This window comes from Grammomys surdaster, unplaced genomic scaffold (genome assembly GCF_004785775.1).
Source record: "Grammomys surdaster isolate TR1022 unplaced genomic scaffold, NIH_TR_1.0 136, whole genome shotgun sequence".
NCBI classification, from domain to species: Eukaryota; Metazoa; Chordata; class Mammalia; order Rodentia; family Muridae; genus Grammomys; species Grammomys surdaster.
In genome coordinates this window covers 6,594,296-6,613,497 of record NW_021604594.1, presented here as the reverse complement: position 1 = coordinate 6,613,497, position 19,202 = coordinate 6,594,296, and the positions used below count along the sequence as shown (strand labels likewise).

At 41.0% G+C, this 19,202-nt stretch overlaps 1 pseudogene; it reads right to left on the bottom strand.

Moving 5' to 3' along the window:
• Positions 1–7,249: 7,249 nt before the first annotated feature.
• The window catches only part of LOC114617425, a 30,377-nt pseudogene continuing 18,424 nt past the window's right edge, over positions 7,250–19,202 (bottom strand).

Sequence of the window (19,202 nt, the reverse complement as noted above, 5' to 3'; positions counted from 1 at the left end):
AGCCTGCTAGGGTGGGAGGGGGTAACTTTGACCTTCTTTCCCTTGATTAATTGGCTCTATCTCGAGGGATATGAGTGCCTTTGTGATTGGTTAAAGCTCTGGGGGATTTGGGGGATTTATGCTGATAAACTATACTTGGCTCAGGCTAGGTAGTGGGGCAGCTTTCTGACTGGCTGCCCATGGAGGGTGGTTTTATCTGGAATTGACTTGGTTTGGACTTTTCTAGTTCTGGGAAATAGAAAAACTTAGGCCTAGTCTTTCAAACTGCCAGTTTGTAGCCTATCATGAAGTCAGCCTGGCTCTGGCTAACTCAGTACTCTCAAGTCAAGTTGGCAACTGAGACTAGCCATCCTAATTCATGTGTTACCTAAGATGTTGGTCATCAGGGCTGAAGAAATAGCTGTGATTAACAAGAGACCAGCTTCACTACTGTGAAACCTTTGCTTTGCTGGGGTAATTGACAGGGGTCAGCTGGAGATGACAGATTAGGCGTGATTTTTTTTTTTGTTGTTTTTTTCGAGACAGGGTTTCTCTGTGTAGCCCTGGCTGTCCTGGAACTCACTCTGTAGACCAGGCCTCAGAAATCCGTCTGCCTCGGCCTCCCAAGTGCTGGGATTAAAGGCATGCGCCACCACCGCCCGGCAGATTAGGCGTGATTAAGAAGAGAGCAGCATGCTTTTATTCCTAGCACCTGGGAGGCAGAGACAGGAGGATCTTGTGAGTTTGAGGCCAGCCTAGTCTACAGATCAAGTTCCAGGACAGCCAGGGCTTTGGAGAGACCCTGTCTCAAAAAAAAAAAAAAAAAAAAAAAAAAGACAGAACAAACAAGCAAAAAAGAAAGACATATAAAATGTATACTTTGAAGAAAAAAATGTAATTTAATGTTGCATCAAAGGCTGCATGAAAGAGATAAGGAAATTAAAGAGAGACCTGATTTACACTGGAATAAAGGGAAGAGCACCTTCAGACAAGACCCCTTCCCAGCTAAGCGTCTCTTACACGAAAGAGCATAAGGTGTTTCTTGTTCCTGTCTAACACTAACAGGCAAAGGATGCTGGAATGTCATCCAGGGATCCAGAAAACATCCCTAACTGGCAATTGAACTTGGCAGTGTTGTCTACCAGGAGTTTCAGAGAGCCCCTGAGATAGGAAATGTGTGGTGGAGAGTCTCTATGGGAAGACCTTGAGACACTATTATGTGGCGGTGCAGAAGTAACGTCTAGATTGCATTAGAGTCCCAGCGATGCTGGAGATGGCAGAGTTGTGGGATGTCTGACAAGGAGAGTTGTACACAGGAAGTGGAACTATTCCAAGAGATAGATGTATATTGCAAGTAGAAAAGCTGGAGGAATAGAACAATTTAAGCCCTTTGACACTAGACATGAAGCTACAAGATTTGACATTCAGTCTTCTGAGTCCTGTTCTTGCCTTGGTTCAGTCTTTTCTTACTATGTCCCCATGTCTCCCTTCTTCCTAAATTCTAAGCCAATTCATGTTGAAGGTATATAATTCACTTTTTTGTTTTACAGGTGGTTATTATTAAGAGATTTCCTGGAGTCTCAGAAAAGACTTCGGACTTAACAGTGTTGAGCCTGGCAGAACATGGGGACTTTTGGAGTAGAACTAAATGCATTTTGCATTATGGTTTGAACATGAGTCTGTGGGGCCAAGGAGCGTAAGTGGTGTCTTGAATGTGATGCCTCATAGACTTGGGGATTTGAATACCTGGTTTCCAGTTGGTAGCACTGTTTGGGAAGGTTTATGGGGTGTGGCCTTGCTGAAGAAAGTCACTAAGGGAGGGCACTGAGATTTCAAAAGCTACATGCCATTCCCAGTTCACTATGCTTCCTGATTACAGTTTGGAGATGTGAGCCCTCAACTTCCTGCTCATTGGCCATTTCTCCAGTCTCCCGTCATGGACTCTTAACCTTCTGCAACCATAAGCCCAAATAAAGCCTTTCTAGGGAAAGTAGCTAATTTAACCACAGTGTGAATCACGGATTCTATTTCTTCACAAACTAGACACCCATCCAAGTTACTTCACACTCTGTACTCACTTCCTAATATTTTAAAGAGGAATAATGCTAATCCCTCCCATGAAGTTTTAAGTATTGCATTAACTGATAGACATGACACATTCAAGACGACCACTAAGTGTGTCACTTATTAATTTCATGTCCAAGGTATTTGTCCACTGTTAATGATTTATTTGAGGTTTGTTAAAATATTTGAGTTACTACATGTTAATTGCAATAGAGGCGAGATGGATGAGAGAGATCCACCACAAGGAGCACAAGGCACATGTGAGACTTTGTCAAAGCACTATTCCATTCTGTTAGAAATCACTGTCATTGTTAATGATTAAATCCTTGCAGCATTTGCCGGGAGCTATCCCCGGCTTGGTGGGAGGAGAAGGTGATCTTCTTTCTTCTCCTGTGGTCGGTTCTTCTTGAGGCAGCCGAGGGGGTCGGCAGTGGGTAAGGAATAGGGTTAGGCTACTGTAGCTGACCTGCCCTCTGGTATCCTCTGTCCAGAAACTGCAGTTTCTTGCACTTAACACCTCAGCCCAGGGACAGCAGAGAATTAGGCAAATATCCTTAGTACTCTCCCTGCAGGCACTGCCAGGCTCTAACTTAGGTCTGTTGGTTTGAGGTCGCAGGAAGAAAAGACACATAAGGAAGTTATTGTAGTTTATTACTAAGTGTAAAAAGTTTCCTATGAAAGCTAGGTAAGAGACAAAGTAGGGAAAGGTAAAAAATTCTAACAAAGGAAAAATTCTAAGTGAAGAGAATCTAAGCAGGGAAGAAAGAAGAAGGGAGAGAGAGGAGAGAGAAGAGGGAGAGAGGAAGTGAGAGAGAGAAAGTGAAGTGAAGTGAAGAGACCGCTAATGAATGTTCCTTTGTCTTATACATCATTCGGAGTACCTGATCACATGTTACAAAGTTCATCACAAGTTCACACCAAAATTCAAATCATAAATTGAAATAGAAGTTTACAACAGATAATGTTTACATGCATATCCATTAGGAGTAATTATCTGACTAAACATCCATCACCTGTCTAGCTCCACAGGTTCACTGAAGGTTTAAAACTATAACTAAGAAATTAGTGAAGTTTTGTATAGATAAACCCAGGCAATATTTTCTCTTCTGTCCTAGCACCTATAATAAATCGTGAGTTCCCTTTTAATGACCTTTGGTTAATTGTTTTACAACCACCTTGGAATGTGCTCTGAGCAGGAGAGAGTCTGGTTACTATCTAAGTGCTGTTAACTGATGACACTTGGGAGACTGGCAGCCTTTTCATTGCAGTTTTGAATATCAGAAAGGGACTTAATAGCAGTCCCACTATAAAAGAGCTTAATAATCATTGATATAATTTTAGGAATTCTTATAGGATCATCATTAAGACTTAAGAAGTCGTCTATTTGTCTATATAGCATCACTACAAGACAGTACATCTTCGTGGGTCTGCAGAGACCTGCTCCAAAGGGAGTGCTATTGCTTAGTGATTGTTGTGTATGTTTAATAATAATAATAATAATAATAATAATAATAATAGGAAAAGCATATTAATAGCAGGATCTTTCCTAAAGTATGTCCGGCCACAGCCTTGCTGATGGGGCACACTTGTCGCAGATTATATAATAATCCAAGGCAAGCATTTCAGGATGATCAACTACTAATTATTAGCTTGTCCTATTATGGCTCCTGACAAGCACTACTGTAGTCAGTCCTTCCATATTCATGTCTCTATAGACAAGCAAGTATTGGGTGATGACGGAATTGGACTCCTAGATTGGCAGTGGTTAACCTCTCCCTTGTTTCCCTGGACATCTTAAGCAAAAGGACTGGAAGTCAGCCAGCACAGACAGCCCGGTATCAAGACTTCTTATACTTTCTCTACTCACAGCCTCTCTTTACCCAAGGAAAGCATGTATATCCCCATGTATAGGCAAGTAAAATAGGTGGACTAAGTCTATATGCATAACTTGAACCACCTCTAATTCCAATTGTTGATTGATCCTGTTATTGATGCCTCCTATTGCATTTTCAATTTCAATTAGTGTGTGACTTTTTAATTGCTTCCATCTGTCAATTAAATGTCTCTGTTGGAGTGTTGAATCATTTCTCTGTGTCTTCTTGAAGCTCAAGATTCCTATAGGTTGATATTTGGTTTATTTATTTATTTATTTATTTACTTGTTTATTGTATATATTGTGGCAATAAGGCAAGGTTAAACTTCCTAAAAGCTCTTGATACTTGTTGGCATAAGACATCATGTGAGATTTGAAAAATTAGGTATTTATTCCAGTTCTTGTCATATGGCTTTTTTTTTGGTGCCTATCTTTCCAGAAATCTAAGAAGGTTGTTTATTTTATGTGTCTGTGAGCTTTTTGTGACTTCCACTCTTTCAGCATCAGATCAGATTTGTTCCAAGCCTACTGTTTGTATGTTGTCACTGCAAGAGGACTATCTAAAACAATGTTTGTCTTAGATCTGTAGATGATATTTTAGATAGGACTGGGGTTTCCACAAAAGGGTAGTCCATCCCCACAAGGCTATCCCAAAGGTCAGGATAGACCCAGTATATTATACATATTCATGGACCTTTGTAAGGCACAGAAAGATTCTGCCAGTTCTGATTGTGTAATGCTTAATTTTCAATGTCAGCTCCACTGGAATTAGACTCACCTGGGAGGCTCACCTCTCTGTGTATCTTTGAGGGAGTTTCCAAAATGAGGTGGGAAGACATACCCTGAGTGTGAGTGACATTCTCTCATGTCTGTGGACCCAAACTGAGTTAAAAAAAAAAAGAAAAAGGAAAACAAAACAAAACAAAAATCCAAGATGAGCACCGATATTCCCTTCTTCCTGATTACTGTTTGGTATCTGTCTTAGTTAGGGTTTTACTGCTGTGAACAGACACCATGACCAAAGTAACTCTTATAAGGACAACATTTAAGTGGGACTGGCTTACAGGTTCAGAGTTTCAGTCCATTATCATCAAGGTGGGAGCGTGGCAACATCCAGGCAGGCATGGTGCAGGATGAGCTGAGAGTTCTACATCTTATTTCAAAGGCAAACAGAAGACTGTCTCCCAGGGAGCTAGGATGAGGGTCTTAAAACCCATGCTCACAATGACACAACTACTCTAACAAGGCCACACCTCATAATAGTGACAGTCCCTGGGCCAAGCATATTCAAACCACCACAGTACCACAGACCAAACATCTCCCATTGCCTCCTTTATCATGAAGAAATGTGACCCAGAATAAATACCTTTTTTCTTTTACATTTTGGGGGGGGGGAGGAAGGGGGACAGGGATTTGGTTAGATCAGTGAGAAAAAACCTACTAGACGCTGTATTCACTGTATGTGTGTGGACTAACCCCAGGCTTCTAAACCGGGTCTCTGCCCTCCAATGCAACCAAAGTGCATCACATGTCTGAGTCCACACTTCACCAAGACCAGCACAGTGCTGGGGCAGGTCCAAGGCTCACACTGTGGCCTGCTTCCTATTACTGAGCTGGACAGGTGGCCAAAGACAATCAGCCATAGGTGAGGTGACTGGAATAGAGATCTAACAGATGAGGCTACCTGTCTTTCCCCAGGATTGGGGTTGTTCAGGGCCTCTGTCTGTAGACAGACAACGGAAGGGGAAACTTTAACTCCTACTACTGATGTCTCGCCATCTTAGCACTAAATCCGGAGGCTAGGCTCTGTGATTTCCTGCCTTCTATGTCTAGTGAATAGCATCTTGTTGCCTGTCGTTCTTCTAGCCTACTTAAAGAAGTCCTGTAGCCACTGAGTGACCTTAACATGGGTCACATCTGGATCTCACGATGAGAACAAACTTCACCCTCCCAGTCTTGAAGTAGTACTACACACTTGCCATTTCTGGTTGTGATGCCTGTCAAAATATGAGTTGAGTTTGTTTTACCAGGTTGTGGGTCTCTGCCTGGTTGTGGGGCAGGTGTAAGAAACCCCAAATGTAAGAACTAACTTGGGGATAGCGTTACTGCATAAGCTTGGGGAATGAGTGATGGAGATTATATTTCGCCACTGAGGCTGGCACCAAGACAGGTTACCTGAGTGCCCCAGGCCCACTCTAAAGGCAGCAATGATGTAGGCTAGGCTGAAATGTCATTCTGTCTCAATAGATACAAGTCTATGTCTGGTGCCAGGTTAGTTCTAGAGCCTCTGTCTGAAAATTCTGGCATGGTACTAGATCTTTGGTTCCTGTATGATGGAAGGTCTAACCATGGTCACCTAGACTGTTTTAAGACAGCCTTGTGCTACTATTCATATTCTGTTCCCCAGTAAGTGAGAGTTTTGCTAGTCTCTCTATGGCCCCATATTGGAAACAATCTCATTAGTTGTCTAATGTAGTTCCAGTAGCTGAACCTATAGGTATCGAATTGGATAGAGATCATGGGGCCTGTCTCACACTAGGGTGCACTGTGCTGGACTTCGTTTGTGGAAAGTGGTTGTGAGGTAGTCCCATTCTTGGTTTCACTGTGATGGGTCTTATACTGGTTTTTAAGCTGAAGGACTGGATTTAACTCCTGTTCCCTTTGGCAAGCTACTTTTGAGTAGGACACTCTGGCAATTGTAACTTGTCTTCGATACTTTGTGTGTTCTTTTTTTCTTCCACTCTTCTCCACCCTTTCCCCCACCCTTTCAACCCCCTAATACTAGATAAGGGGGGGGGGAGAATAGAGAGGAAAGGAAAGAGATCTCTGAATAAAGTTAGGGATATGAAAGAGGGCAACATTATCATTAGATGATTTCCTGCTGATTAGGGGTGTCAAGTTCCTTGGGGCAAGTTTGATCTTCGCCATCAGGATGTCTAATTTCTTCTTGTTGTTGTTTCTTCTTTGTGTATGACTACTTAACAAACTATGACCAATAGCAACCAACAACAAGGAACCAATAACCAACAGCCCACGCTGCCTCTCTGAGCCCTAGCATTTATATACCATTTGAAAACTTCCCAGAATTCCAAAGTATCACACAATCATACAAAATATCTGCAGCTGACAAGATCCCTGCTAGAGCAAGAGACAAATCATAATCAGCTTCTGAGGAAAAATCTGAAGCAGCCCTGCCCCATATCCCACAACTGGGGTTAAAATGGAAACACATTTTTATAATATTTCTGTGGGTTTTTTGTGTTTTTTTAAATTTTGTAATTATATTTATGTACAGAAAACTTAGTGTACATTTAACCCCGGGTTACTGGTGAGTTATTTAGCCTTTGCCTTTTCCAGCATGACAACGCAAGCCATAGACTTAGGACCCAGGACTTTGCTTCCCCAGTGGCAGCAGATCTTGTCATATCTGTCATTATAATTGGTCCTAATAGCTTCCACTAGCTTAGCCAGAACACCCTTGTCTTCTGGGTTAACCTGTGTGAAGGCAACAGTGGTACATGTTTTCCTGTGGACCAGGAGCCCCAGCCTGGCCTTTCCCTTGACGATGCAGTAAGGTAGCCCCATCTTTCAACACAAGGCAGGTAGGAAAATCACCAGCTCAGTGGGGTCTACATCATGGGCAATCACCACCAGCTGAGCCTTCTTGTTCTCCACCTGGGTGGTGACTGTATTGACTCCTGCTCGGATGACAGGTGGTCTCTTAGTTGGGACATTCCCTTTGCCAGCAGCTTTCTTCTCAGCATGGGCCAGTAGCCTTTGCTTCTTCTCTTGCTTTGTTTCTGGCCTGTACTTATGGGCAAGCTTAAGCAGCTGAGTAGCTATTTGCCTGTCCAGAGCCTGGGTGAACTGGTTAATGGCAGGAGGTACTTTGAGCTGCTTATAAAGGATGGCTTTTTGCTGCTGCAGCCTGATGTAGTGGAGCCATTTCATGAAGTGTGTTAGATCTCTTTTGGGCTGGATGTTCTACCCAATGCCAAAATTCTTGAGCCTTTTTTCAAACAAAGGATTGACCATCTTTTGAGCCTCCTGTTTCTTTTCTTTTTTTTTTCACTTTTTATTCTTTTTTTATTGGATATTTTACTTACAGTTCAGATGTTATCCCCTTTCTCCATTCCCCCCAACCCAGAAACCACCTATCCCATCGCCCTCCTCCTGCTTCTAAGAGGATGTGCCCCCACCCACCTATCCACCCACTCCCACCTCCCTGCCCTCGAATTCCCCCACAGTGGGGCATCCAGCTTTCACAGGACCAAGGATATCCTCTCCCACCTGTAACTGATAAGACCATTCTCCCCTACATATACAGCTGGAGCCATAGATCCCTCCCAATGTGCTCCCAGGCTGGTGGTTTAGACCCTGGGAGCTCTGGTTGGTTGGTATTGTTGTTCTCCTCATGGGTCTGCAAACCCTTTCAGCTCCATCAGTCTTCTTTCTAACTCCTCCATTGGGAACCCCATGATCAGCTCAATGGTTAGCTGTGAGCATCCGCCTCTGTATATGTTAGGCTCTGGCAGACCTCTAAGGAGACAGCTATATCAGTCAGCATGCACTTCCTGGTATCCACATCAGTGTTTATCTTTGGTGACTGCACATGGGATGGATACCCAGGTGGAACAGTCTCAAGACGGCCCCTCCTTCAGTTTCTGTCCCATACTCTGACTCCATATTTGTTCCCATGAGTATTTTGTTATTCCTTCTAAGAAGGACTGAAGCACCCACACTTTGATCTTCCTTTTTCATGAGCTTCATGTGGTCTGTGAGTTGTATCTTGGGTATTGCGAACTTTTGGGCTAATATCCAATTATCAGTGAGTGAATATCATGTGTGTTCTTTTGTGACTGGGTTACCTCACTCAGGATGATATTTTCTAGTTCCATCCATTTACCTAAGAATTTCACAAATTCATTGTTTTTAATAGCTGAGTAATACTCCATTGTGTAAATGTACCACATTTTCTGTAACCATTCCTCTGTTGAAGGACATCTGGGTTCTTTGAAGCTCTGGCTATTATAAATAAGGCTGCTATGAACATAGTGGAGCATATGTCCTTGTTATATGTTGGAGCATCTTCTGGGTATATGCCCAGGAGTGGTATAGCTGGGTCCTCAGGTAATGCTATGTCCAATTTTCTGAGGAACTGCCAGATTGATTTCTAGAGTGGTTGTATCAGCTTGCAATCCCACCAACAATGGAGGAGTGTTCCTCTTTCTCCACATCCTCACCAGCATTTGCAATCACCTGAGTTTTTGATCTTAGCCATTCTGATTGGTGTGAGATGGAATCTCAGGGTTGTTTTGATTTGCATTTCCTTGATGACTAAGGATACTGAACATTTCTTTAGGTGACTCTCTGCCATTTGAGATTCCTCATTTGAGAATTCTTTGTTTAGCTCTGTACCCCATTTTTATTAAGGTTATCTGATTGTCTGGAGTCTAATTTCTTGAGTTCTTTGTATATTTTGGATAATAGCCCTCTATTGGATGTGGGATTGGTAAAGATCTTTTCCCAATCTGTTGGTTGACATTTTGTCCTTTTGACAGTGTCCTCTGCCTTACAGAAGCTTTGCAACTTTATGAGGTCCCATTTGTCAATTCTTGATCTTAGAGCATAAGCCATTGGTGTTCTGTTCAGGAACTTTCCCCCTGTGCCCAAGTATTCGAGGCTCTTCCCCACCTCCTCTACTATTAATTTCAGTGTATCTGGTTTTATGTGGAGGTCCTTTATCCACTTGGACTTGAGCTTTGTACAAGGAGATAAGAATTGATCGATTTGTATTCTTCTACATGATGTCCTCCAGTTGAACCAGCACCATTTGTTGAAAATGCTGTCCTTTCTCCACTGGATGGTTTTAGCTCCTTTATCAAAGATCAAGTGACCATAGCTGTGTGGGTCCATTTCTGGGTCTTCAATTCTATTCTACTGATCTTCTTGCCTGTCTCTGTACCAATACCATGCAGTTTTTATCAGTATTGATCTGTAGTACAGCTTGAGGTCAGGGATGGTGATTCCCCCAGAAGGTCTTTTATTGTTGAGAATAGTTCTCGATATCCGGGGTTTTTTGTTATTCCAAATGAATTTGCAAGTTACTCTTTCTATCTCTATGAAGAATTGATTTGAAATTTTGATGGAGATTGCATTGAATCTGTAGATTGCTTTTGGCAAGATGGCCATTTTTACTATATTAATCCTGCCAATCCATGAGCATGGGAGATCTTTCCATCTTCTGAGATCTTCTTCGATTTCTTTCTTCAGAGACTTGAAGTTCTTGCCATACAGATCTTTCACTTGCTTAGTTAGAGTCATACCAAAGTATGTTATATTATTTGTGACTATTGTGAAGACTGTCATTTCCCTAATATTTTTCTCAGCCTGTTTATCCTTCGAGTAGAGGAAGACTACTGATTTGTTTGAATTGATTTTATATCCAGCCACTTTGCTGAAGTTGTTTATCAGCTGTAAGAGTTCTCTGGTGGAAGTTTTGGGGTCACTTAAATATACTATCATATCATTTGCAAATAGTGATATTTTGACTTCTTCCTTTCCTATTTGTATCCCTTTGACTTCCTTTTGTTGTCTAATTGCTCTGGTAGGACTTCAAGTACTCTATTGAATAGGTAGGGTGAGAGTTGGCAGCCTTGTCTAGTCCCTGATTTTAGTGGGATTGCTTCAAGTTTCTCTCCATTTAGTTTGATGTTAGCTACTGGCTTGCTATATATTGCTTTTACTATGTTTAAGTAGGGGCCTTGAATTCCTGATCTTTCCAAGACTTTTACCATGAAGAGATATTGAATTTTGTCAAATGCTTTCTCAGCATCTAGTGAGATGATCATGTGTTTTTTTTTCCTTTGAGTTTGTTTATATAGTTGATTACATTGATGGATTTCCGAATGTTGAACCATCCCTGCATTCCTGGAATAAAGCCTACTTGATCATGATGGATGATTGTTTTGATGTGTTCTTGGATTCAGTTTGTGAGAATTTTATTAAGTATTTTTGCATCAATATTCATAAGGGAGATTGGTCTCAAGTTTTCTTTGTTGTATCTTTTTGTGGTTTAGGTATGAGCCTAATCGTAGCTTCATAGACTGAATTGAGTAGTGTTCCTTCTGTTTCTATTTTGTGGAATAGTTTGAAGAGAATTGGTATTAGGTCTTCCTTGAAGGTCTGATAGAATTATGCACTAAAACCATCTGGTCCTGGACTTTTTTTTGGTAGAGAGACTTACTGACTGCTGCTATTTCTTTAGGGGTTACGGAACTGTTTAGATGGTTTATCTGCTCTTGATTTAACTTTGGTACCTGGTATCTGTCTATAAAATTGTCCATTTCATCTAGATTTTCCAGTTTTTTTTTTTTTTAGTCTAGGCTTTTGTAGTAGAATCTAATGATTTTTTGAATTTCCTCAGTTTCTTTTGTTATGTCTCCCTTTTCAGTTCTGATTTTATTAATTTTGATACTGTCTCTTTGTCCTCTGGTTAGTCTGGCTAAGGGTTTATCTATCCTGTTGATTTTCTCAAAGAACCTGCTCCTGGTTTTGTTGATACTTAGTATAGTTCTTTTTGTTTCTACTTGGTTGGCTTTAGCCTTTAGTTTGATTATCTCCTGTCATCTACTCCTCTTGGGTGTATTCTTTTTGTTCTAGAGCTTTCAGGTGTGCTGTCAAGTTGCTACTGTATGCTCTCTCCAGTTTCTTTTTGTAGGCACTTAGAGCTATGAGTTTTCTCCTTAGCATTGCTTTCATTTATGTCAATCAAGCGGCATCCTTATTGCATTTCTCTCTCCTTTCTCCTCCTCCTCCTCCTCCTCCTCCTCTTCCTCCTCCTCTTCTTTCTCCTCTTCTTCCTCCTCCTCTTCTTTTACTCTTGTTAACTGAATGCTATTAAGCATATTCACAACTTCTTTTATATTAGTATTCTGGCATTGCTAATTATTTTGTCAGTGTGATTCTCTGGCTTTGGTGGTTACATGTTGACTCATTCTCTTTTGCCTCAGGTCCCATCATCATCATCACTGTCACCAAAGAGCCAAGTTCCATGCAGCATCCCCCAATCTGTAGAGAGAAGCCAATGCTGGATCCTTAAAGATGATGGTGTGCCAGTATCTTCCTGATGGTCTTGGCAAATAATGTATTTTGGCCTCTCTTTAAAAAATAACAGTATAAGTTTTTCTGTCCTCATACTTCCTCTAGCATGCCCATTTTCCCAGGCTTTTCTAGGCTTTCTTTCATGGTCAGCTACTGTAATTTGGACGTTTGAGTTTCTTCTTAGGCCATCAGTTTCTCCATGAGCCTTGCAACCTTAGTAACAAATCTTTCCTTAGAACTCATTCCAGAATTCTTATTCCTATGCCTAAGGAGAGTGAACAGTATAGGCAAAGTCCCTTTTAAAGTTCTGTGATGGGCTCTTCTATACTCTTCAAGTAATAAGGGAACCAGTATTAAATCCAACTTACCATGAGTGATAGTTACTATTGTTTAACTTGACTGCATCTTAAATGAACTACACTTCAGAAACGGAAGGCATGCCTGTGAGAATTTGTTTTTTTTGGCTTGGTTTGTGTGAATCCACTTTAAGTCTGGACTTTTGAGGGAGGAAGACATACATCTTTGATCTGGATCTTGAGGTGGGTCTTGAGGCAGGAAGACACACCTTTAATTTGGAGCATGCCTTTTACTGGAAATTATATGAGGACGTAGAAGAAGGAATCTTTTGGTTTTTGCCTGCTTTACCTCACCTTATTAGCAGATCCATTCCTTCCCTGGAGTTAGAGCTTATGTCTTTGGGATTCCAGAATATACAGAAGACCAGCAGAGACATCCAGCCTTGCAGACTGAGCAACTACTGGATTCTTAGACTTTCCATTCACAGCCAGCCATTGTTGGCTGTACTTCAGCCTGTAAGTCATTCCAACAAATCCTCTATCTATCTATCTATCTATCTATCTATCTATCTATCTATCTGTCCTATCTAGATTTATTTTATAAGTTCTGCTACTCTAGAGAAGCCTGACTTACCATCACTTACTCTTTGGGATAGTTTTCACATGGGCTCTCTGAGACAGGGATGTAATAGGCTTATGAGACATAGATATCAATAATAGGAAAAAGCTGGAAGCAGGATTGATCAGAAAACATCAGCATACAATAGTGCAGAGTAAACAATCTCTTTAAACCTGCATCAGAGAAGTTAGATCAAGAAATATCCATTAGAAAAGAAAGAGTAGACTCTTGTACCATAACCTTGGTTGGTCAATAATAGCTGGGGTGATCACAGGAAGAATAGGGTCTATACTCTGAGGCATGCTTGAAGATGTTAAAGATAAACACTAAAGGTCTGAACATGGGAAGAAACTGTCTCTATGTCTTCCATAAAGGTTTAGTGGTATAGAGATAAAGGAAACAACCAGGTTTGTTTGGTATACAACAATTTCTTACTTAGCTCAACACAATCTTAAGGGTGGTGTGGGAAAAACCTGTGATGTCAGAGGAGATGTCTAGCTTTCCCTAGGCAAAGGCAGAATAAAACTTTCAGAGACTAAAGATTTTATGGGGTATCCATGGAGATCGGTGTCCATATTGTCACTTAGAGTCCATATTAGTTCTTAAAATTTATTTATTAAGAATTTCTCATATGAATATAATGTGAATGTAAAATTGTCTTAGCAATTTTGTATAGCTTTTTATCAGTGTTTTTCATGAAGCCCTTATTATAGGCTTCTATTATAAGCCTTATTATAGTTAGTCATCCTTCCCTCTACTCACCTTCCACCATGTCTTAGCATCTTACTGTGAAGTCATCACCTCTACTTCTATCCCTTCACCTCCAGTTCCTTCCCACCACCCTCACTTTCCTCAGCTCTATGTGTTTTCTATTTCTTACTGTTTTTCTACAACCAGAGTCTATTTTGCGCTGCCTATATATGCCTTGCTTTCTTACATACTCCAGGGCCACCTTTTCTTTCATTACACAAGAAAATGTCCCCACAGGCTTGTCTATAGGCTACTGTGGTGGGGCATTTTCTCAAAAGAGGTTTCCTCTTTTTAGATGACTCTTGCTTTAACAATAAACTACCCAACATAATATGTATATTTATATATTTTAAGAAGCTTCTGCAGTAGTAAGTTTGCATATGGCATTTTCAAAAATGTGACATTATAGCAGTCAGAGCAGCTAAGATCCAAAAGTCAAATGTCAACAGATGCTGGTGTAGATGTAGTGAAATAAAACACTTGCTCATTGCTGGTAGGAGTGCAAGCTAGTAGTCATTATGGAAATCATTGTGGAGGTTCCTCAGGAAACTGGGAATAGACTTACTATATGACCACTCCTGTGCGTATGTATCCAAAGACTCTATGTCCTACCATAGAGATATGCTCTATGCTCATCCATATAATTGCTGCTATATGCACAGAAGCCTGGAAATGGAAACAGCCTAAGTGTCCATCAGCTGATGAATGGGTAATAAAAATGCAGAATATACAGTGGAATATTATTCAGCTAAAAAGAAAAATGAGATTTATAGGTAAATGGATAGAGCTGGACACCACCATTCAGAGTAAGGCAACATAAACCCAGAAAGATAAATATTGCATATTCTCTCTGACATATGGATATTAGATTTGAAACTTTAAAAATGTGTGTTAAACTGAGGTGCCAATAAAAGTCAGGAAACTGTAAAGAGACCATGGAGGTGCTTCAAGGGAAGGGAGAATGAGGAATAAGGCAGCAGGAAGGATTAAATAAGGTCAGGGATGGAGGGGCAGAGTAGAGAATGAGTATGGGAAAGGATCACTAATAAGGTCTTACTTCATGATAAGCATTGCTGAAATCCTTATGAAGTATCTAAAAGAATTTTACTCTCCTCATTCTGATATTATTATTAGTGTCTTACATTGATGTCAGCAATTTGGCCTCATTACTGAATAGATTTATGCTTTCTTCTAAATTTTAAATGAAAACTATTGTTGAGCAGTAGAATAGTGTTGGTGTCTCCTTCCTACCTGTCTCAGAATAGAAACTCTACTTGGTACTCTGGACTAAGGAGGTACTTCGGGCACAGTCTTCTCTGCTCATAGGGCTGGTTAAAAAACTTTAGGCTGTACCAATGAACCAATTGAGGACTTCCAGGGCTCTGCCCTGAAGTAGACGATAGATTTAATGAAATCCATCTGTATGAACCAAGTTCTAGTGAAAGAAAAGAATAATAATAGACTTAAACAAACAAGGGTATTTCCAATGAGATTATTTATCCAGACAACTTTTAGTTTTAATGTTCTGGTTTTCTATGAAGATACATGATAGCTCATTTCGCCTTTCTTCTGAAGTTATTTCAAATCCTAAATTTAGAACACTATGTCTTAGGAGTTGAATTCTCTCTAACACATAAAAATCAAGAGAATGCTATTTTTACTGAGTTTCCTTACTTTCACAGGAATATAATTTTTGCATAAATTCATATGAATAATTTCTCCTTTCTAGCCAGTATATAATTTGACAAATCAATAATGTAATAAAATCATACATGAAAGGTTACTTTTCCAAATAGCTCTTACATAAGCACATACCAACAAGGGTTGTTTACAAGCAGAGAGCAGTGATGGATGGCTTTAGTGACTGACATCAACTATGAAAGCCAAATAGGTGAGTACTGACCATTGTCTTGGAACACTCAACTGATATGAATATCCTTGGTCTTCCATTTTCCAGTGAAGGCTAGTTTCTAGCTCGCAGAGAAGACAGAAGGGCAGAAGATGGAAGGTAGAAGTTAAATCCCTGAGTAAAACATAGACTTTGTTATTGTTCCAGCCGAAGGGCAGAGTTGACATACAGATGGGGTTTTGGAAATGTGAATGGTCGTTCTTGTGCCAAGAGACTGCTTTTAGTATGTCGGAGGAACATGGACAATAGTGAATGGGCAGAGGATGCTAAAGACATGTAGAGTTCAAGGAAAAGCTTTTCTACCCTGGTGCCCCGGAGGACCATGAGAAATTTAAGTTGTACTATCTATTTTGGTTTAGAGGGATAGATTTTTACTTCTTCATTTACACAAGCCAGTCTGTGGGGGCTCTCAAAGAAGATACATTTAAGCAAATAAAGGATTACCCCCTGCTTTCCAAATCCCCTTCGTAATGTGTCTGGTCCTATTGTAGTTATATCTAAGAGCACATTTAATCTAAGTACAAATAGTTATAACCATGTTTTTAAAAGCCAAGAGTACAGATTCCTGGAAGTGTATAGTCTTTTATTGATTTTTTTATATATATAATACATTTTTTTCCAGGCTGCTTCAATCTCCGATGACCACGTTAGTCACACTGAAGAGCGAAAACTTTGACTCACGCTTAGTGACTCAACTCCTCGCACATGGCAAATGTTTTAACAAGTGCTCGGTGCTTATGTAACCCACACGTAATAACTTAAAAGTGCTCCTGGAACTATTTTCGACAGCTTCTCCAAAAACACTTTAATTGGGGTAGCCAGCAGCTTTTAACTGCCACAGGGGATGTTTTGATATAGGGAAGTGGGCGGAAACAAAACAAAAGCTTCTCTGAACAGGGTTCTGATCTCCCCACAAAACCTACCCCCACTTGTGTTTTTCCTTCTGATGTTATTTCCAAAAAGCTGTTCTTTGCAGACAAAAGTGAATGTTCCCAGAAAGTAAATAAGTGCTTTTTTTTTTCTGTAGTAAAAACAGAGGCTGGAGAAAAGAGTTTGAAGGAGACAAACTGGAGATGAAGAGGAAATGGAATCCAAGAGCAAAGGTGAGCTCAAAAAGAAGAGAGAAAGTGAGAGGAGAGGGAGACCACTGAAATGATGGCCTGGCTGTGGATCTCCAAGGCAAACTTCAGCAGGAATGATCACCATGGCCTTATGGCGGTGCAAAAATGAGAGAAATCTTTTCAGTGCATGAGGAAATGATACGATAAAAGCGAGATGTCAAACTTTCTGCAGTGATTGAGGCCATTGAGGGACATGAGAAAACATACTAACCGAGTCTGTCCAAAAACGTTGTCCTCCATATAGGAAGAACAGAGGAACAGTTCCAAGCCACAGAAGGAAGTAGAACACGGCAGTTCATATGGGATGGCTACAGCCAGAGTGTCTAAACTCAGATTTATCACTTGTATCGTTCATTATCATGTAACACACTAAAACATCACTTACTGTAGTTTCTGTGGATCTGGAATCAAGGTATACCTTAGCTAGGTCCTGTGGGTCTTCATTTCTCAAAACATTGCAATCAATGCAAAGGCCTCATGGGCAGAAGATTGCTTCTGCTATTGCCTGAATCTTTGTCTCTCTATGAAATTAATATGCTGGAATCCTGCACTCCAAAAGATGATGGCATTAGAAGATGGGTGGGACCTCTTAGGAAATGACTATATCATGGAGTAGCACCATCAAGAATGGGCTTGGTACCCTTACATAAGAGGACAGGCCCAGAGCTGTGAGAATCAAATGCTTATTGTATGCTGTTTTTACGACTTGTTGGTTATTTATAAATCACCCAGCTTATGGTGTTTTTGTTTCTGCAGACCAAACAGACAAGAGGCACATCCATGGGCTCATTCCAGTGGTGGTTGGCAGTTCTCAGGTCCTCCTTGGCTGTTATTCAGGGACTTGCTTCTTACTACTTGTTTTAGTTAGGGTTTCTATTGCTGGGATGAAATGCCATGACCAAAAATCAAGTTGGGGAGAAAAGGGTTTTTATTTGGCTTACACTTCCAGATCGTAGTCCATCATTGGACGAAGTCACGATAGGAACTTGAGCAGGGAGTAGCACTAGAATCTGGAGGCAGGATGATGCAGAGGCATTTGTTTCTCACAGTTCTGGCTTGTCCTCTTATATAAGGGCACCAACTCTATTCTTGGTGGCTCTACTCTATGACATAGTCATTTCCTGACAGGTCCCATCAATCTTCTGATACAGAGACCATGGAGAGGGTATTGCTTAATGGATTGCTCCATATGGCATGCTCATCCTGCATCCTTGTGGAACCCAGGCCCACCAGCCCAGTCATGGCACCACCCAAAAGGGCTAGGCCCTTCCCCACTGATCACTAATTGAGAAAGTGACTTACAGCTGGATCTTTTGGAGGCATTTTCTCAACTGAGGCTCCTTTTTTCTGATGACTCTAGTTTGTGTCAAGTTGACACACAAAACTGGCCAGTATATAACTGATGTGGAACTCTTACTAGATAGCTTCAAACAGTGACATTTCATTGAAATGACCCTGTAGAGAAAGATGAGAGGACATAGTTTAATTTCAGCATCGATATCTTGTCACTTTTACAATTCTCTGCACTAGGATTGTGGTAGAGGTGGAGGGGTTGAAAGGAATCCCCTCACTGTCTAAAAGTTAGCTGAAATGAGATAGCAGCAGGCCGATGAGGAGGAGAAACAGGTATGCATGGAGAAAAGTCTAAAGCATAGGAAAGATCTTCAAATAAGCTCTGAAGGCAGGTGAGTGAGGTGGAGACATCTTTTCAAGCTACAGAAAGGAACAGACACTTGGGAGAGGTGTGGCTTTCAGTACTTCATAGGGGGGTGCGCGCCAGCCATGAGAGAGATATGGGAAGGAATTCATGGGGGGGAGTAAAGGCTATGCTATTTTGTCTTATTTTTCTCTGATGCTTTATTCTCTTCTCTTCTCTTCTCTTCTCTTCTCTTCTCTTCTCTTCTCTTCTCTTCTCTTCTCTTCTTTTTCTTCTTCTTCTTCTTCTTCTTCTTTTCTCTCTCTCTCTCTCTCTCTCTCTCTCTCTCTCTCTCTCTCCCTCTCTCTCTCTCCAATTGTTTGTTTGTTCTCAAGACAAGGCTTCACTGTGTAGCCCTGGATGTCCTAGAACTCACTCTGTAGACCTGCTGGCTTTCAACTCAGAGAAATCTGACTGCCTCTGCCTCCCAAGTGCTGGGATTAAAGGCATGAACCACTACCATTGCCTGGCTTTTTTTTTTTAAATGAGTTTTTGGGAGGAAGAAAAATGCCTTTCTTTGATTTCTAAACTTTATTGTTATTGCTGCTGCTGCTGCCCTTCTTTTAGAAGCTCTTCTTCAGAGAGAATTCCCCTAGTGCTTCACTGAAGGAGACATGACTGGGGAGACCTTCGCTGAAGCAGCTCCCGGCACCTTGGCATGGCTGTGGCCAGTGCTGAATACCGATACTCCATGACAATGAAAGTGTGTACTCTTGTTTTGGTCTGGCTCCCCCACAAAGCCTTGGCAGACCTGAAGAAACAGGACAAATCAAGTCACTCATGATGAGGTGC